The 19,257-nt window shown below is 44.2% G+C and overlaps 1 pseudogene; it reads left to right on the top strand.

The window, feature by feature from the left end:
• The window catches only part of LOC138567839 (solute carrier family 22 member 20-like), a 386,869-nt pseudogene that overhangs the window by 156,041 nt on the left and 211,571 nt on the right, over positions 1-19,257 (top strand).

Below are 19,257 nucleotides of genomic sequence, written 5' to 3'. Positions count from 1 at the left end.
AGTAAATGATGCCATCGAATGCTCTGAAATTGTCCCGGTTACCTGGTCAGACCACGATATGGTCATGGTCGACATACATTGGGATGACCTCCCTAAAAAGGGGGGATGAAGGAGGTGTAATTAATCCCTTTGGAAAGACCCTGTCTTTAAGACTGAGATGAAACGTGAGATCAGTGAATACTTTGAGATCAATAATACAGGGGAGGTCTCCAAATTGACTGTGTGGGAGGCAGGTAAGGCAACGTGGAGGGGCACACTAATCAGGGAAGGTGCAGCTAAAAAGATGGAAAGGGCCCTGGTTGAAGTCAAACTTAGGAATGCAATATGTCATTTGGTTGAAGACGTGAGGGGGACTGCAGAGGGGAGGTATGACAAGATTCTAGAGGCCAAAAGGAAAAGGGAAGAGCTCCGACTCCTTGAACAGTGGCAAAAAGTCTGGAAACTACAGCTCCTGAAACTGAAATTTTACAAAAAAGGTGACAAGGCGGATGCATTGTTGGCAGCCAGACTTAGGGACCAACGTACAGAACGAAGGGTTGTGGAGATAAACCCGGGGGATAACCCCCAAAATGTAATAGGGAAGACATCCCTGGGGCGTTTGCCTCTTTTTATGAGACGCTGTATAGATCAGAGGTAGACCTGAGACAATCAGGAGCGGAGGACTATCTCACTTCGGTTGAGATGCCGAAACTCTCTGGAGAGGAATCCCTCGCACTAGACACCTGAATCACAGAGAAAGAAGTCAAAAATGCAATTCAGAGGCTATTTCTTGGGAAAGCCCCGGGGGAGGACAGATACACCGCTGGGTTTTATAAATCCTTCCTCTCCCCCATTCTTCCATTTTTGGTCGAACTCTTCAATGAGATCCTTGACACTGGGAAGGCCCCCTGATTCATTTGTTCGAGCCCTCGTCTTGGTGATCCCCAAAGAAGGGCGGGGTCCCAAACAATGTGGTTCATATCGCCCTATATCCTTGCTAAATATAGATGCGAAGATCTACACTAGGGTCCTCGCCGTGTGGTTGGAGACGCTCATGTCCTGCCTGATAAATGCTGAACAAGTGGGATTTCTACTGGGGAGGCAGGCCGCCGATACCATGTGAAAGACTCTATACCTGATTAATGAATCTCGAAAAATGACTAATGACCCTGCCCTTCTCTCAGGCGATGCAGAGAAGGCCTTTGACAGGGTAGAATGGGGATTCCTGAGGGCGGTCCTCCAAAAGTTAGGGATAGGCCCGATATTTAGGAAAGGAATCCAAGCGGTGTACACGTCCCCCAAAGCCTCTGTATTCGTAAATGGGGAATAATCTTGTTGGTTCGAACTTGGAAGATGAACGCAACAGGGATGCCCCCTTTCAGTGATACTCTTCGCACTCTCCCTGGAACTCCTAGCTCAGAGGTTGCAGACTGACCATCAGGTGCAGGGTCTCCAATTGGGAAACGAGTGTAAGGCGGCCCTATATGCGGATGACCTACTCCTACATATATCCAACCCCACCTCGTCCATACCCAAGGCAATCCAGTTAATCGAACAATACAGCATGCTCTCAGGCTTTAAAATAAACAGAGCTAAGCCCATCTTGTTCCCCCTGCACGATCTCACACAAGAAACCATGAATAGGTTCTCCCCGTTGGGCCTCACCGTGGAAAAGACCATGCTGAAATATTTGGGCATATTTGTCACAAAGGACATCAACAAACAATACGAAGCCAACTCCCCCCCCTTCTGTTGATATTTCATGCGGACCTGACTAGATGGGAGAAACTTACAATATCATGGCTGAGTAGGGTGAACGCAATTAAAATGGTATGTCTCCCCCCGATTCCTTTACCCGTTCCAGATGCTCCCCATACGGATACCGAAAAAAAAATTGACAAGGCTAAAAGAGCCATGTTGAAGTTCCTCTGGCAGGGGAAAAAAGCATGTGTCTCCTATGAGTCTTTAACATTACCCAAAGATAAGGGGGGAGTAGGCCTCCCAGACCTGAGGAATCCGGAGGACTCTGATTGGCTGAACGAACTTGAATGCGACAATTCAGCCTAAATGGGCTCTGATTGGCTGAAAGAACACAATAAATGCGACTAAGCTTCGAACTGAGATCCAAGCCTTTCTATTGGACAATGAATCATCACAGGAGTCCCGGAAGCCAAGGGCAAGTTCAAAATGGAATGCGACCATACTGAATGCTACGCGGGATGCTTTTAAAGAAGTCTCTCCAGGCTATGCGATCAGAGAGGTGGCGATTAAGAATCTAGTCACAGCAAAGTTGGGTCCCATGTCTGTGCATAACAGGGACATATAGGGTGACTTATGAAACACTGAGCAAGTTCCACAATTTCTGTGCCTAGAATTATGAGCTACAACTCATTGATGACACTCAATGAGGCCTAAACACGCCTGGGGTGGATGATTTCTCATGCAGAAGAGACGAATCCTAGCAGTTCAGTTTGGACTCCAGGTTTTTGGGATGGGATCAAGCCTAATACCTATAGACAGCATTTGCCTCCGATTTGATTCCAGATGGTGAAATTAGGCCCAGCATGTTTAAACATTATTTTTACTTTCAAATTGTGGTGTCAGTGTAATGTCACTGACCTGATCACTGTAGCTGGAGAGTAAAGTGCAGTGCTAGCCCTATACTCAGGTAGGCTGAAGGACGCTGGTGCAGTGTGCTGTGGAGAAGAAAAGTATGCCAGTCCAAGCACCCTTTGCTAGTCACTTGTCTGTATCGTGGACGCGATCTGAGCATGACGAGTGACTAAGCGTGTCAGGATGCAATGGGAAAGACAGGTTTCACATGTAATGTTGAATAAATACAACAATATCTAAAAACCTAACGTTGAATTGAGACAGTGACTAAGACTTCAGAGAGGTGGAGGGGCTGTTGTTTATTAGAAAAGACGACACTAAATACACAAAGTTTGAGGGCTACACAACAGCATTAATCTCGAAACATGTACTCCGTTTACAACTCACAAGAAGATCATAGAAGCATGGAATCTAGGGTCGCACTAGCTTGCCCTGATTCACGAGTTGGGTACAGTCACAGGGCCTCATTTAGAGTCTGCCGGACCGGAAACAAAGGTGGCGGTAAATCCGTCGCCACCTTTCTTTCCGGACCGGCGGATTCTGAGTTCTTCAGGCTGGAGTTGTCACTCCCTGGCGGGAGTAACACCACCCACCTGCAGTCGGAAATGGAAACACTTGGCTCCGTCATAGACAGAACCGGTGTTTCATTGTCTCCATCCCCATGGAGCAGGACTCCATGGGAATGGGGATTTATGGAATTCCACCTCCGGAATTACTGGGTCACCAGGGTTGTAATGCCCTGGTAATTCTGGCAATCTCAGAGGTGGAATGGGATTTCGGGTCCGGCGGCAGCCTGCTAGTTGTTCCGGCACGGCTACCGCCAGACTCGTAATGAGGCCCCCAGTCTTCCCATGTTTGCACAAAGTTAACCCAACTTGTAAGCACTAGCCACAGAGGCGTTGGCAGGGTAGGGCGCGAGTGGGCAAGGCCCACCCAAAATCTGTAAATACCCCCTCAGCTGCGCTATGTTGGCATTTACAGATATTACTGTCACTGTGGTGGGTCCAGCTACATTAGCTTCAGGCCCCACTTGTTAGACAAACCCATCTAGGCTTCTGACTAGCTATCCACTGCGGGTCTCACTGTCTAACAGAATGTGTCCTCTTTCTAGTGGAATCTTGTGTGTAACCGACGCCAGATGAGACAAGTGGCCCAGACCATTTACATGGCGGGGGTGCTACTGGGAACCGTCATCTTTGGAGGTCTCTCAGACAGGTGAGTGCCCGAAACCATTGCTGAGGAGGGCTGGTTTTGTGGCATGTCTCTAGCATGAAATCCTTGTAATGAACAGTAGAGAGTTGTTTGTTAGTCGATGCTTGTATTTAAACTCATCAGCCAAAAATGTAAACCAGAATTAAACGGCATACAACCTTAGACATAATTTGCAAATTTGCATTAGTGTATTTTGAGATTTTAGAACAAGTGAGCTGTCACTCCTCTGCTTTCCAATCAAAAACTGAAGCAGCTGCCAATTAAGTAATGCTAAAAAATAAAATTGCCCCTCAGCCCTACAGCATGGACAGCCTTGGCAGTTCAATTCACCCCTGCCCTGAACTGGGACTAAAACTCGGCCAGAGCACCAATGAAAAAATGGCAAACGATCACAAATTACAATTTGTTTCTTTTCAGAACAGAGTACTAAACGAGGGACTTTGGGCCTCATTCCGAGTCTGGTGCTACCGGCAGGTTGCCACCAGACTCGGAATGAATTACTGGAACCGGACCTTCCGGGAACACTGGGGGATTACAACCCCGGCGGTCCGGGAAGTCAGGCGCCGGCAAATTGTAAGTCCCCATTCCCATAGAGTCCTATTGGACTCTATGGGAAAGGGGACCACGGAAGCACCAGCACCGTTGTTAATGGCACTGTTGCTTCCGTGGCGACTTTCCTACCGTGGCCGCTGTGCCACAGCGGCTCCAGCAGGCAAAACCGTAGTGTGCCGGTCTGGAAACAACAGTGCCGGTAGACTTACCGGCACTGTTGTTTCCGGACCAGCACGCTTGTAATGAGGTACTATTTCTGGTAAAAAAAATGCAAATAATGCATTTAAAAGCATATTTGCTTGCTAAGATTGGCGAAAACTCGTGGAGTATCCCATGAATCTGGCACACACTGGCCAAAAATGTTGCCTATTCTGACCAAGAAATCTAGCCAATACTAGAATCAAGTGATGGCACTTCAGGTATTACGCTATATAGGATAGCCAAGCTTGGATACAGGAATGTCGGTTGGGATAAACATTGGTGCTGCTCTCTCTCTATGAGTCATTTGTAATGGAAATAAAGGTGAAACAATATTATTATAATAGTAAAAAGGCATAGTTTTGCCTATTTCCAGCCAATGCAAAGCTGAAACTACCAGGTTTAGTAATTTCAAGCCAAAGAATGGAATGGAAGATGCAACCTTGCCATTGGTAAACCCAGGCCCTAACCTCTGAACTGCTGCACTTTTGCTTCAGAAATCATAGCTGCCTAAGACATAATGGATCATGATGCATATAGGATTCACAATGCTGGTTGGCATAAACATAGGTGTTAGTTTCTGTCTCCGTTTTTTGTGATGGAAATAAAGGTTAAACAATATATTCATAACAGTAAAAAACATTTCAAACTCAAAATTGTACCTATTTTCTCTGAATGCATTAGGTTAAGTATTTTCAAAATAATCAGTAGATTTGAAGCTGGTAAATCCAACCTTTAAACCCTGAGCTAGATGTTTACCCTTCATGAAGATATGACATAGGCGTCAAAGGTATACTGGATGACTATGCTTCTGGGAACTTGCAATGCCAGGTATGATAAACATGGCTGCTATTCACCCACTGAGTTATTTGGAATGGAAATCAAATGAAAACAATATTGTTCTAACAGTAAACAACATTTAAGACAAAAAAGTTTACCAGTGTTTCTCAATGTACCAGATTGAGTATTTTCAAGACGAGTGGACTTAAACCTCCAATTTTGCCATTGATAACCCATTCTCTAACCTCTGAGCTTCTAGATCCCCACTCAGAAATTATAGCTTTTTAAAATATGACATAGTTTTCAAAGGTCTAATGGATGAAGACACAGCTTGTAACAATCCAGAGTCCAACTGGGGCATACAAGGCATCAATGAAAAAATGGCAATCGCACATTGAAATTCGTTACTTTCCTGAACAGACTTTTTTTACTACTACCTAAGGTGATGTTTTTGTTAAATAATCTTGCAAATAATGCATTTAAAAGCATATTTACTAATTATCATTGTTCAAAACTACTGTAGTAACTTATGAAACTGAGCCATTCTGACCAAAAACAATTTCCACTTTTGGCCAAAAAGCTATGCCACAGTCGAATCATGGTCTGGAACTTCGGGCATTGTCTTGTAGGCCAGACCAAGACGGGAATTAGCAATACAAGGTTGGATAAACATAGGTGCAGCTCTCTCTAGGCCATTTGTAATCGAAATAATGATAAAGGAATATTATTATGACAGTAAATACATTTAAAGTTTTCACCTTTTTTTGGCCAATGCAAAGCTGATCCAAGCCAACGAGTCGAATTTGATTTTTATTTTGGGTATTTATAACGCGCACTAGACGGACTTAACCCTATAAAGGTGCAGTTGATAACAATGATTAATGATAAGAGAAAAGGTACACATACAACATCCCTCTTAATTACTGACTGGAAACCCCCCCCGATAACCTCAAACCCCTTTATTTAAAAAGAAAAGTTTTAAGGGCCTTTTTGAAACTGGTGGTGTCTTGGAGGCCACAATCTCCCTAGGAATGCCATTCAATAGCTTAGGGCCAAAAACTGCAAACCTTTTATCTCCCCTCAAAACACATACTGACGGAGGAACAGTCAGCAACAGCTGATCCCTAGCAGATTTTGTTTCTCAGATACTCCCAAGCCAGGCCATTTAAGCATTTAAAAATCAAGCATGCTATCTTGAATTTAATGCATTCTTCCACTGTCAGCCAGTGTAAGCTACGGTGCCAATGAGTTACATGGGCTGATCTACCTAAACGGCCAACCAGCCTAACAGCTGCATTCTGGGCTTTTTGAAGCATGTGCATCTGTTTGGCTGGAATGCTTATCAAAAGACTATTATAATAGTCTAGGTGGGCATTCGTTATAGCCACATCGCATGATTCTCTGCTGGGATGAATGGCAAAACCTGCCATAGCAGTCTTAAAGAGTAAAAAACAGCCTGCACTTTGGCGCCTCACTTCCAAGATTGTCCTCCCAGATGCAGCCCAGATTTTTAATCCTTGGGGCAAACTTCAATTGTACACCAAGAATATTAGGAACAAAGGATTCTTTGGCAGACATGATAAGATGCTTGGGTCCAAACAACACCAGCTCTGTTTTGGACGGATTCAATTGGAGTTGTTTTTTGGACATCCATTCACTTGTCTCTACCAGGAACTGCGTAACCTTCAAAAAGGTATCCTCTATGTTCCCAATTTTAATGAAGATCTGCTTATCGTCAGCATAGGAGTGGTAGTTCACCCCATGCCTCTTCAGAATCTCTTTCAGTGGTTGCAGGTACAAATTAAAGAGCAGGGGTGACAAAGAAGACCCTATGGAACTCTGCATCCCATCAAGACAGGGTCTGACATATACCTCCCAAATTTGACCTGCTGTTGTCGATTGGCCAAATATGAACCAAACCACTTAATGGCATGTTCTGAGACCTTACCTACCACTCTCAGGCGGTTGAGCATGTTGTGATGGTCAACCATGTCAAAGGCTGCCGACAGGTACAGCATCACTAACAGTGATAGCCCTCCTTGATCTGTGACCCTTATCAGATCAGCCTGCACGGGTCAACAGTGCTGTTTCTGTCCCAAACTTGAGCCTGATTCAATGCAGTCCAGCAGCCCCTCCTTTTTTACATAAGTTTTCAGCTGGCATGTGACCGCCTTTTTCAGGATTTCCGGGAGACCTGCAACCGGCTGGTAATTCTGAAGACTGGCAGGGTTCAAGTTTGATTTCTTTAACAGTGGCGTGATAATAGAGTTCTTCAACTTCTGGGGCACCCTCCCTGGATGAGCGATACCAAGCTCTGTGAATGTACGTCGTTCCTGCCCCAACGAGCCAGCTGTATTGCCAGTATATGAACTCACACAAAAGTCTGCTATGACACCTCAATCCTGACCCATGGCATCCCTTTCATCCAAGTGTTTAGATTGCTCTATAACTTGCACAAATAACACTTATCAATTTTATCGATGAACAGCCCACCTGATACACTTCAATCTTGACCTCCACCCTCTGTCTTTCCATAACTTGGACCCAAAGTCCACACAGTGCTGTCAGTTCTGGCTGGCCTGCAATGTGCTGGCCTGCAATGCAGCCTACTATTCCAATCATATATAGATCTAGTGACCTAACATATGTATGGGCTCTAGTAATAAACTAGTCTCTTGCAGATAAAACACTCCATTTGGTTATTGTTCTACTCCTAGGTACGGGCGGCGGGCATTGCAGATCGGGTCCTACTTGCAGATGGCTATGGCTGGCACCTGCGTGGCCCTCCTGCCTTACTTCGTCAGCTACTGCATCTTCCGCTTCCTGTGTGGCATGGCCTTCTCTGGGATCCTCCTCAACACCGTCTCCCTGCGTAAGTTCCTTGCCATGTGCTATTTCCTGCCAAAGTACAAATCATGACAAAGCCCACCTAGCACCCGCTTTGCAGACATGTCCCTGGTCCTGGGCTCTCCATTCAGAATAGGTGGCAGCCAAGAAACAAGTGGGTGAATGTGACTGTCAGATTTCTGAAAGGCAAATGTACATTTCAAAATCACTGATGGTTGAAAACATTTAGAGCTCTACAAGTAGGCTTGTAATGGCTCTCTGCGATGTTGATTTATTTTATGCTTAGATTTGGCTCACCAAATGTGGCAAAGCTATTAGAATGAGAACTTAGAGTCGAGATGATTATCAGTAAGGATACACACCTGGTGGCTGATTGACTATTGCAAATAGAGTAGCCATGCTCCTAGCTTAACTCAATGGAGGCTTCTCTATCGTGAAGCATGTAACACAAACAATTTTTGTTTTTGTTTTTTTGACGTTCTTATTATTTGTATTTATTCTAACACATATTGAGGTTGCAGCATCTGCACACGCACACTCACAGCCCCACATCCACTCCATTGTGAATTCTTTGAGAGACTAATGTTTGATTGCTTTATGCTTCTAATATTGTGATTTCTCAAAAAGGAGTCCTTTAATCTATTAATTGTTGACTTGAAACGTCCACATTTTGCATATAGGCACTTTTGCACATTTTAAACACAGTGACCTTTAATCAGAGTCAGATTCATCTGCATTTTGTGGGCTCTTCAGGGACACCCTGTAAATTTGTTTTTAGGATTTTTCACTTGTCCTTCTTTTGAATAAGCCACGGGTACGCAGCTCGACCCCCACTGAGCAGATCATATCTGCCTTTAATGCATGCATGCAGTGGCACAATGTGGGTGCCCCAAACGCAAAGCCATCTACACCTGTCCATGACCAACCAAGCCCAAAGACTAGAGATGCTGCAGTTTACCATCAGCTCTATGCACTTTCATCAAGGAAATTATACAATATTTTCCCTCAAAGTATATATTAAATGTTATAATAAATACCATAAAAACTGAACACTCATAGCATCCAATTCCGCATGGCAGACACTTATATTTTAAAGCTTTAGCTGAAGTTCTAACTTAATTCCATCAATTGTAAAAGAATACATATCTAGCAATAAAGCAACGCTGAAAAGACTGGAAATGAAAATGTACTCCATCTTTAATCTTCTTTTAGTTTATCAACAAACATGATCAAGAAAGCAGTTTGCTTTATCTCCCTCGCCGCTCTCAAACCCTCACTTGTTAGTCAAGGGAGATCTAGACTATTGGAGTGATTACCTATTTGCCCCTCTTATATGGCATCTTCTAGAATATTTAGAGGATCTAGGTTTTTCAACACTAGTTTCTGTCCCCAATGGACATGTTCTTTATTAGATAGTGTCTTATATCTCTCATGTCAACATACCTGGCCCCTTAGTTGATCCCTTTAGCCTCATAATTATGAGATTCAAGTATCCATTCAACTAGGTAAACCAGCACCAAGAAAGCTATCAGAAAAACTGCTGTCTGACTACCATGCCTTGAGGCTGACAATGAAGGAGATGTTTACAACTGGAACATCATTTATCCTCCTATTGCCTTCAGATCTGCAGACCAATAACCAGATACTACTCTCCTCAAGTTAAATTGAAGGATTAAGTGGTTTATGGAAATGATAAGCCTGTAAAACCCCCAAAAAAGCTGATCAGCAGAGACCAGAAAAATGGTTCATTCAAGAAGTAGCATTGAGAGACAATGATGGAACAACTCTGACCTGAACATTAAAATCCTGTTTAGGTCACTACTTCGCCTTTATAAATCCATAACCCTTTAAAAGAAAAAAAAAGATTGAGTGTGCTTCTCATACACTTAAAGATATGTTCTTGCTCATCGATGACCTGAGTAACCCTCAAGCTTTAACATCTAGCACTGAACCCTCACAAGCTCTAGTGGATACTTATTCTTATTTAATCTGATAAAATCATGGATTTTCAGAAAGGATTGGCCTATTGTAACATAATCCACTACACGTATGTTGCTTAGTGACATTTCTGACCCTTCTAATGCCATCCTCCTGCCATCCTCTTGATGGTCTGATGCCCCCATGATTTTCGTCTGCAAAAAGTGGCTAAAGAAATTTTTGCTTCATTTATGAAGGAAATTCAACTTTCATTAAACCTTCAACTCCAGCCAGGTCCCATAGAATTGGAATAATGAAGTTCTGTACTGATTCTAAAAAGAACCTTACCTGAATCCAAGAGAATGATTTCCCAACTTTCCTAGTCCAGGAAACAGACTTGCCACAGTTAATGTGTTAAAGAATTCACTTGTTGCCATCAAAAGCTGGATGGACATTAAGTACTCAAAAATTGATCAGAACAAATCAATTTATTTAAATGACAAAATTAACCAGTGATACTCTACCTTCTGGCCTAGAGCCTGTGGCCCCTGCCCAGATCCCAAGCCATCAGTAACAAATATGGGTATTATTATGGACTTAGAACTGAGGTCTACTCACTGGCAAATAAATGTAAGCTTCTGCTTGGTTTTCAGACCCCAGGGCAGAGGAGGACATACCTATTGGTAAATACCTTGTCTGCGACAGACAAAAACAAGCATTAGTAAAAGATTTTGAATAGTACTGCACATGTATTTGTTGAATTGTCCATCATATGCTCAGCTACTCACACCGTTTCACAGCTATTGACCACATATGTCTAAGCACTTGCATCATCACCAGGGATTGTTTTCAAATGTCCAGGTGTGCAAACCATTGGCATGAATGTCCCTGAAATGTGTAGCTGCTCACAACGTTGGTGTGTGTGTTTCTGTGGTTACAGTGTGGGAGAAGTATATATGTTGGGGCGTTGTGGGTGTAGCAGGCAGTGTGTATGTAAGGTAAGTGTTAGTTAATAGGGGCAGTGTGTGTGGGAGGGGAGTGTGTCTGGGGCAGTGTGTTTGGATAGTGTATGTGTGTGTATGGTGGAAGGCGCTAGTTGTCTCCTATATAGGTGGAGAGTACAGTCTTTATGGGAGAACTCTACCTTGGGAGTTCTCATCCCCTAAGGGGGAGTCGTTCCCAGTGATGCCTGCCCAAACGCCTAGGGAGGATTTTGCAGAGCAGGCTCAGCTCCTTAGTCTCAATGGTGGTGGTGCCTCCTTGGAGAGAACGGACAAATTCCCTGAATTTGTCACAGTTGGTACAGTGTTTTTAGGTGGGGTAATGTGTGTGCGGGTGGGGCAGTGTGCATGGGGAGTTGTGCATGGGGGCAGGGTGGCGTGTGTGGTCAGGAAATGTGCTGGTGTAGTATCTGGTGTAGAGCTGTGTGCTTGAGGGCAGTGTAGTGTACGTTGTATGGGAAGTGGGTTCATGTGTGTGTATGGGCAGTGGATGGGTGTAATGTAATGCAAAGTGGTCTCATATAGCGCTTTTCTGCCAATAATGTTGACCTCGCTGTGTATGGCTCTGTGAGAAAGGAGGGCAGGGTGGTTGATGGATGCAGGTCGGAAGCTCCGTTACCAGTGTGTTGATTTGAAAATTTCTCTAAGTTGTTTATGGTTGGTACCAACTGGGCAGGTTAGCCATCTGGGCATCCGGTGAATTGTGGAGTACAACATTTAACAGCATGCTTGTTGATAGAAGATGGATAAGGTCTGAATCTGTTAAGTACACTAGACCTAGCAGGTCATCTGTAGGAGTGTGGGAGGTGTAGGGATGCAAGATTTTAGCAATGAGGAGTTAGTTGAGGGGTAAGGGAGGTGGGGAATGGGGGCGAGGATGTGGTCACTTCCTTGCTCTTGGTGGCAGATTTCACTGAGATTAAAGGAGCGGACAAGTACCATGCAGGATAGGTTCCATGAGTCAGCTTGGTTTGCCGCAGATGGTAGTGGTGAATGTTTCAAAAAATGCTTGTCGTAAATTAGCACAAAAGTTTCTGGTGCACAGTTTTTAGTCAGTTGCTATTATTTTTAATTTCTTTCAAATTGGTTGGTTGAAAAGCCAAGTATTGGGCTGTTTCCTAAAAGTCAGCTGGTTCTCTGACAGGCAAAGAAGTTTGGGTAGGGTGTTCAACAGTTTTGTGGCTAGAACTGAAAAAGAGGCTCCTTGCCGTTTCTTGTTAAAGTTAGGAACTAACACTAGTTCAGCATTGCTAGAACTAGGTTTTCTGGAAGGAATGTAGTGTTCAAACTTACTTTGTAAGGAGGAAGGGCCCACCCCCTGTTATTGACATAGGGATAGGCATACGGTTTTGAAATGCTTCCTTTTTTGATGGGTAGTGTGGTGGATCATAAGAAGGAGTCGGATGATTGGAGGACATTTCCAAATGACTTGTTTTTAAATGATAAGAGAACGGCCTAGCTTTCCTTATTCTAAAGGGGTTTCCCTACCTATCTAAAGGAACTAAAGGTGCTCGTCTGTCGTCAGGAAGTCCCAAAGAAAGAAGAGCCCTCTATCCAAATCTACTTCCACCCTGACCCTACCACTAAGAACCTAAACTTAAACAGTTTCAGGAGATCGGCTTGATTCTCCTGATATACCAGTTTTTTCTGACAGCTTCTTTATATCAATATCTTTATTCTGTTATATCAATGTCTTTATTCTGGTTGTTATTTATCTAGCTGAATCTTCGGGAATAAAGTCTCTTTATTTCTTGAATTAACTCTTGTAATTCCTCTACAACATTCTTGGATGTGATATTCTCTTTAACAATGTTTTTAGGCCAACCTTCCAAGTGATACTTCCTCACTTGTTGGTTGGAGGTTTTAGACCTCTGCAGTCAAATGATCCAGGTTCTCTCAGCTTGGTTGTGATTTCTGCTCACTTGATATTTCCCCAATTATGGATTCTCTCTTTATCGCCACTGTCTGTACTTGACAAATGTGTCTATCCTCCTCTGTTACCAGACTTTATCTCACAGTTTCCTATCTTTGCAGCTTGTTGCTCATGTAGTATTTTCCCTTCGTTATTAGGTTCTGGTTTCAAACTTTCATAGAATTCCCATCTAGATTTTTTCAATTCCCTCCTTCTCAGCTTTATACATTTCCAATTACATAGATTCATATTAAGTAACTCTTTGTGAGTACTGGGACAAGTTCCTCTTCTCGTCTTCTGTTGCTCCAGTGACCTACAGCTTCTCCCATTCTCCCCGTTACTCATTTGCAGGCTGGGAAATATTACAGGCTCTTACGTTCGATAAGGTGCTCTTCTCTGGAAATGGTTTTCTCCGTCCTTCTCTTTGTCATGCCGTCCTCTCCAGCTGTCCTTCTGCCATATGCTGAGTGGGTGATTGGGATGCTGATTGCGTTCCCAATGACTCTTTTGTTCTGCGGAATCCTTGTCTCCCGTTCTCGGCTTCCCTTACTTTACCGTTTGGAAGCTGTTCACACTTCCAGTTACCTTCAAGGATGGTCTTGGTGTGTTTGGTTGGGCGCCCTGCCCACCACAGTAGAGATGTGGTCTCGCCACCACCTACAGCAGGACTCTGCTTTCCTGTTGTTGGATACTCCGTGCCTCCGGCACCTCACTCAGGCATTCAGCAACTCTTCACAGGTCGCAGGAGCCACGTCTTTAGCTGGTCTGCCTCCTCCAGGCGTGCTCACAAGCTTCTGCTGTGTGGGATACTCTCTGCTTCTCCAACTTCCTCCACTCATCCCAGTTAAGTATGCCTGACCTCTTAAAGAGATATTCTCATTTCCTTCTTCATGCTGGTAGGTTCCAACATTACCTTCGGCCAAAAAGGTATATGGTGCTTTAGTTTTTGTAGCAATTATTCCCATGTATGCTCCTAGGTTGTGTGGTTTAGGGAGTTCCTCACAGGAATGGGAGTCCTTGTCCCCTAAGGGGAGTCTCTCCCAGTCAGGTTCAACTTGCCCAGACTCCTAGGGAGGATTTTGCAGAGGGGCGCACGTCACTAGCCTCAAAGGGGGAGGCTCCCCCTTGGGGAGAAGGGACGAATACCTTTGTTTCATCACAGTGGCCAGTGGAAAGAACGTACTGCTGGCGTTATATGTGGATCAAGAGTGAGGGTGTTGTCCATTTTGATTTTAAGAATCTTCTCACCATGGTTGACGAGTTTGGGTCCGGTAACATCTCGTCAGGCCACGGGATTGTGGTGTAGTTAGAACCTCTAGGATTACAGAGCGTCACCTCTGTTTTGCTAGGGTTCAGTTTAAATCTGTTTGCTGTCATCCATGTGTCCACCCGTGCATAGCAGTTTGGAATGTCTGGGGCGTTTGGTGATTTGTTATTCACAAATGTATAGATTATTTGTGTGTCATCTGACTAGTTGTAACAGGAGTTACCAAATGTATTGATGGTGTCAAGTAGGGGTGCCGTGCAGGGTGGGTGTAATTGTGTGCAGGCAATGTGTGTGTGGGGGGGCAGTCTGCGTGGAGGTCAGAGTGCGTGAGTGTGTGTGTAGTCGGACAGTGCATGCATGGGGAAAGTGTGTGTGCAGGGGAGGCAGTGTGTGGGGGGAATTGGCAGTATATGTGGAGACAGATAGTGTGTGTGTGTGTGTCTGTTGGCAGGTCAAGTGTATATTCGTAGGAAAAGTGTGTGGTGCCAATGTGTCTGTAGGAGGTGTGTGAGGGGCAGTGTGTGTGCGGGGCAGTGTGTGTGGGAAGTGGGCAGTATGTTTATGGGGTATTTTATAGTGTGTGTGGCACTGTATGTGGGGGCAGTGTGAGGCAGTCAGTCTGTGGGTGGCAGTGTGAGTGGAGTCAGTGTGTGTGGAGAATAATGTGTAGGAGGCAGTGTAGCTGGCTAGTGTCAGGGCAGTGCATGTGTGGGATGAGTGTGGAGGGGTAGTGTGTGGGTGTGTTGGAGCAGTGTGTGGGGGCACTGTGGGTGCAGTGTGCATGTGGGGAGCAGTGTGTGTGTTTGAGCGGGCAGTGGGTTTGAGGGGAGTGTTAGTGCATGCATGTGTCAAATGCATGTATGGGTAGTGTCCAAGGTCAGTGCATGTGTGTAGGCTGTGTGTGAAGAGGTGACAGTGTGTGTCAGGGCATATATAGTGTGTGGGAGCAATGTGTGTGTGTGGACATTGTATGTGTGTGCGTGCATATGTGTGTGTGTGTGTGCAGAGAGAGGTCAGTGTGTGTGTGCGTGTGAGAGAGAGAGAGGGAGAGAGAGCATGGTGAAGTGTGTGGAGGGGCAGTGTGTTATGTGTGTCTGGGCAGTGTGTGTATATATGTGTGTAATAGAAGTCAAACCAGCTCAATGCTCCCTATATCTCCAACAGATAAACCGTCTCCAGCTGTGCCAAAAAGGACTCTATTAGTTCGGAAGAAAGGCCCAAACTACCCAGCTCAACAAATATAAAGCAAATAGGCTAAAACATTAAATTACAACTAAAACTAACAAACACACTGGACTTCTCTGGTCCGTGCCAGCCGCCTTGCAGGTAGGGGTGGTGATGTGCAGGGACCACACAGAGGGGAGTCAGTGAGTGACCTCTCACTCATATTTCATATCCTATTACCTCTAGTCTCAATCAGCTGAGCATCACATGTTTGCTGATAAGCCAGTGAGGCATGCAACTGATTGACAACCTAGTAAAAGAGCGGTTTGGGCGTAGAAGGGCAGGGATGGAGAGTGAAGTCAGATAGGCTTTGTATTGTATTGTATTGTATTGTATTGTATTGTATTGTTTATTCATTTATATGGCGCGCCAAACCCTGAGGTATCTGGGAGCAGTACAGTTTTAAAGGTTAGAGGCATTATACAATGAATCACATTTACATTTACACATTTATAACATTTACAAGTTATTTACAGCAGTGTTTATGGGTACAGAGACAGATACTGAGCCGTCATACACAAAGTCATACATAATGGTCAATGGAGTGCAGCCATGATTTTGCATCATTCTTAAAGGTTTGAAAGGACGGTGTAGCTCTTAAGTAGTCAGGCATTGAGTTCCACAGTTGGGCTGCCATGACTTTTGAAACTGGTCCCTCCTGCTTTTTTGAGATTACATTTTGGGATTCTAAGGCTGTTGGTTTGCGCCTTTCTGATGGGGCGTTCTGAAGTGTGTCTGGTAAATCTCTCCACTATGTATTCCAAGCCATGTTGGCAAGACATTTGAAGGTGAGGTTTAAGGATTTGAACTTTATTCTGTCTTTTATAGCAAGCCAGTTTGTGGAACGCTTAGCGTAGGGATGCCTAAGGCAGTTCTCAGGGCATTATTTTTGAGCATTTGCACTTTGCTGATGTTGTGTTTGCTCGTACTCACATATAGAGCATTGCAGTATTACTTTGATAGGATGAGGGCACATGCTCTCGTAATACAGCTTTCAGTTGAAAGGAATGGTTTGCAGGCGTAAATGAGTTTGTATGTGTAACTGGTGGCAGAGGCTGTGGCGTTAACTTGCTTATTGAGGTTCAGTGTTGCGTCCAGGTAAAAGCCTAAGGTTTCTACCTCCTTTGAGACTTTGATGTTTAGTCCCTCAATGACGAAGGAGTTGTATTGGTAAGAAAGTTTGTTCAATCTGTTGGTTGACCCAATGAGTAAGACCTCAGTCTTATCATCATTGAGGCAAAGGCTGTGTGTGGCCATCCAGGTTTGTATGATCAGGTAGATTTTGTTGATCAAAGCTGCATCTATGTCATAGTCTCCTTGGATAGGGATAAGAATCTGGGTGGCGTCAGCATAGTTGGTATATGAGACACCCAGCAAATCAAGTATATCCAAAAGAGGCTTTGTAAATATATTGTACATGGTTGGAGGGACGCAGGATCCCTGAGGCACTCCACATGTGATGGGTACTGGGTCTGCTGCAGAGTTAGGGGAAAAAACTCTCATAGATCTGTGATCTAAGAAAGATTTGATCCAAGTAGTGGCTTCCTTCGAGAAGTGGGCAGCAGATTTAAGGTTTTTACACAAGACTTTATGGTCTACCAAGTCGAACGCGGCGGATAGGTCCAAAAGGAAGAGAATGGAAGCTTCTCCTTTGTCCTTCTGTTCGTCCATTTGGTTCTTTAGGTTGATGAGGCGGTCTCTGTCCCGTGTCTTGGTCTAACGCCTGATTGACGGGTACCTAGTCAGTTGTTAGCCTCCAGATAAGATTGAATCTGGAGGTAAGCAGACTTATCTAGGATTTTTAGGAGAAACAGTACAGTTGTTATTGGCCTATAGTTTGTAGGTATGCTTGGGTCTAGGTTTTGGCTTTTTAAAAAGAGGTAGAACCGAGGCGTCTTTGAGATTTGTCGGAACTGAGCAGGCTTCTTTAATTATAGGTGCTGGACAGGAGTCCCCTAGGCATCTGGATGGTTCAAGCGATGTGATAATCTTTTCCACTTCTATTATAGAGATAGGTTTGAATTTAAACTGATTACTCGATTTAACTTGTTTGGTGGTGGCTTCCTGAAGTATAGTTTCTTGTGCCACTAGTACATTCTTGTGTAGCATGTTTTTTTTGTCTAGGATTTTCTCTTGGAGTATAGATATTTTGTTGCAAAGGGCATTTTGGATGTTAGTGCACCAAGTTTGATTTTTGATGCATGTGTCATTTGGAAGTACAGGGGATTCTAGTTCTCTTAGGATAGAGAAGAGTTCCCTTGTACTAGAGTTCGCTTTTTTAATTCTTTTGTTAAAGGTGTCTTTTTTTGTTTGTATGATTTCCTTTTTATAACTGTCAGCAAGAGTAGTGAGGTTTTTATTTATTCTGCTCAGGCGGGTTGTTTTCTATTGAGCTTCCGCATGTCTTTTTTCATTGCGTAAGGCTTTCAGACTAGGAGTAAACCAGGAGTTCAAGTGAGCTCGAGATTTCTCTTTGCTGAGTTTAAGCAGTGCATTAGAATCGATAGCTAGGTTAATGGAAGTGTTTTATAGGTCAACAAGCGTGGTAGGGTCTGTGGGGAGGTCAGCCGTGTTGGTGATAGGTTGGATGAGGGGCAGGATGTTGTTGACTGTTATGTTCTGTTTATTTCTTGTTAAGGCTGGTGGGGCCATGGTTTTGGCTGAATTGATTTGTGGGTTATCTTGTAGGGAGAACGAGATCAGATGGTGATCTGTCCATGCACAAGTTTCATTCGTGGTTAAGAAGGTTTTACAGTTGATATCTGCAATCCAATCCAAGGTGCAGCCTTTTGTGTGCGTGGGGGCATTACTCCTGTGGGTAAGGCCTGCTTCAGTGATTGTGTTTGCTAGGGTAGATGCGTTAGCATTGTTAGGGTCGTTCATGCCTAAATTGAAGTCCCCAAGTATAATAGTTTCTGACCGAGGTTTAGCATTAGTATTAAGTAAGGCAGTTATGTCTTCTTCAAATGTCGCGTTAGACCCCTAAGGCCTATAAATGAGGTGCATAGTGATAGTACATGAGGCTGAAAGGGGTAGTTTAACTGAAAGGAGTTCAGCAGAGAGTAGTGGCAAATGCAATATGGCTCTCAAACTTGAGTTAGATTTAGTGATGAAGGCGATGCCCCCACCTCTGGAAGTTTCTCTATCTAACTTGAGACTGGTGTAGTTTTCAGGGACAGCTAGTGATAGGGCTGGGCCAGCCGCTGGGTAGAGCCAGGTCTCTGTGACGGCTAAGAAGTCTAACTGATTGGACGTGATGATATCTGCAATGTCAATGGCATGGGCCACTAAGGATCTGGCATTGATAAGTGCTCCTTTAATTTTGTGGGGTTTCTTATCTAGATTATTGTCTGGGCCGTTGAGGTGGAGGGATGGAACGCTGGATACAGCAGTGCATCTAGGTTTAGTATTCCCTTTGCACGGCTTGAGGGGAGTCTGATTGTGATATGTGTTGGGGGTAGATGATGACAGTTTGGTAAGTCTAGAGCCTAATCTGAGATTTCTCAGGCTAGTAGTGCAAGGTTGGTTGGGTTTAGATCTATTTGCGAATCTCTGAATCCATTGGGCTGGCGTCATTGAGTCAGGTAGGGATTTGTTTGTCCCTGTGACAGAAGGTGCTTGCTCCTGTATAGGAAAGAGAGGTGGCAGGAAGTACGTAAGACTAATTTGGTTGTAATGAGGTAGAGGTCTTCTAATCAAAGAAGGCATTAGGTTCATGTTTGTATCAGTTCTGATTCCACCCTGAAATGTGTAGG

The sequence above is a fragment of the Ambystoma mexicanum genome, chromosome 2p, assembly GCF_040938575.1.
Source record: "Ambystoma mexicanum isolate Mex_15411 chromosome 2p, UKY_AmexF1_1, whole genome shotgun sequence".
NCBI classification, from domain to species: domain Eukaryota; kingdom Metazoa; phylum Chordata; class Amphibia; order Caudata; family Ambystomatidae; genus Ambystoma; species Ambystoma mexicanum.
Note: the sequence above shows the minus strand (reverse complement) of the source record. Positions and strands in the feature narration are given on the sequence as shown.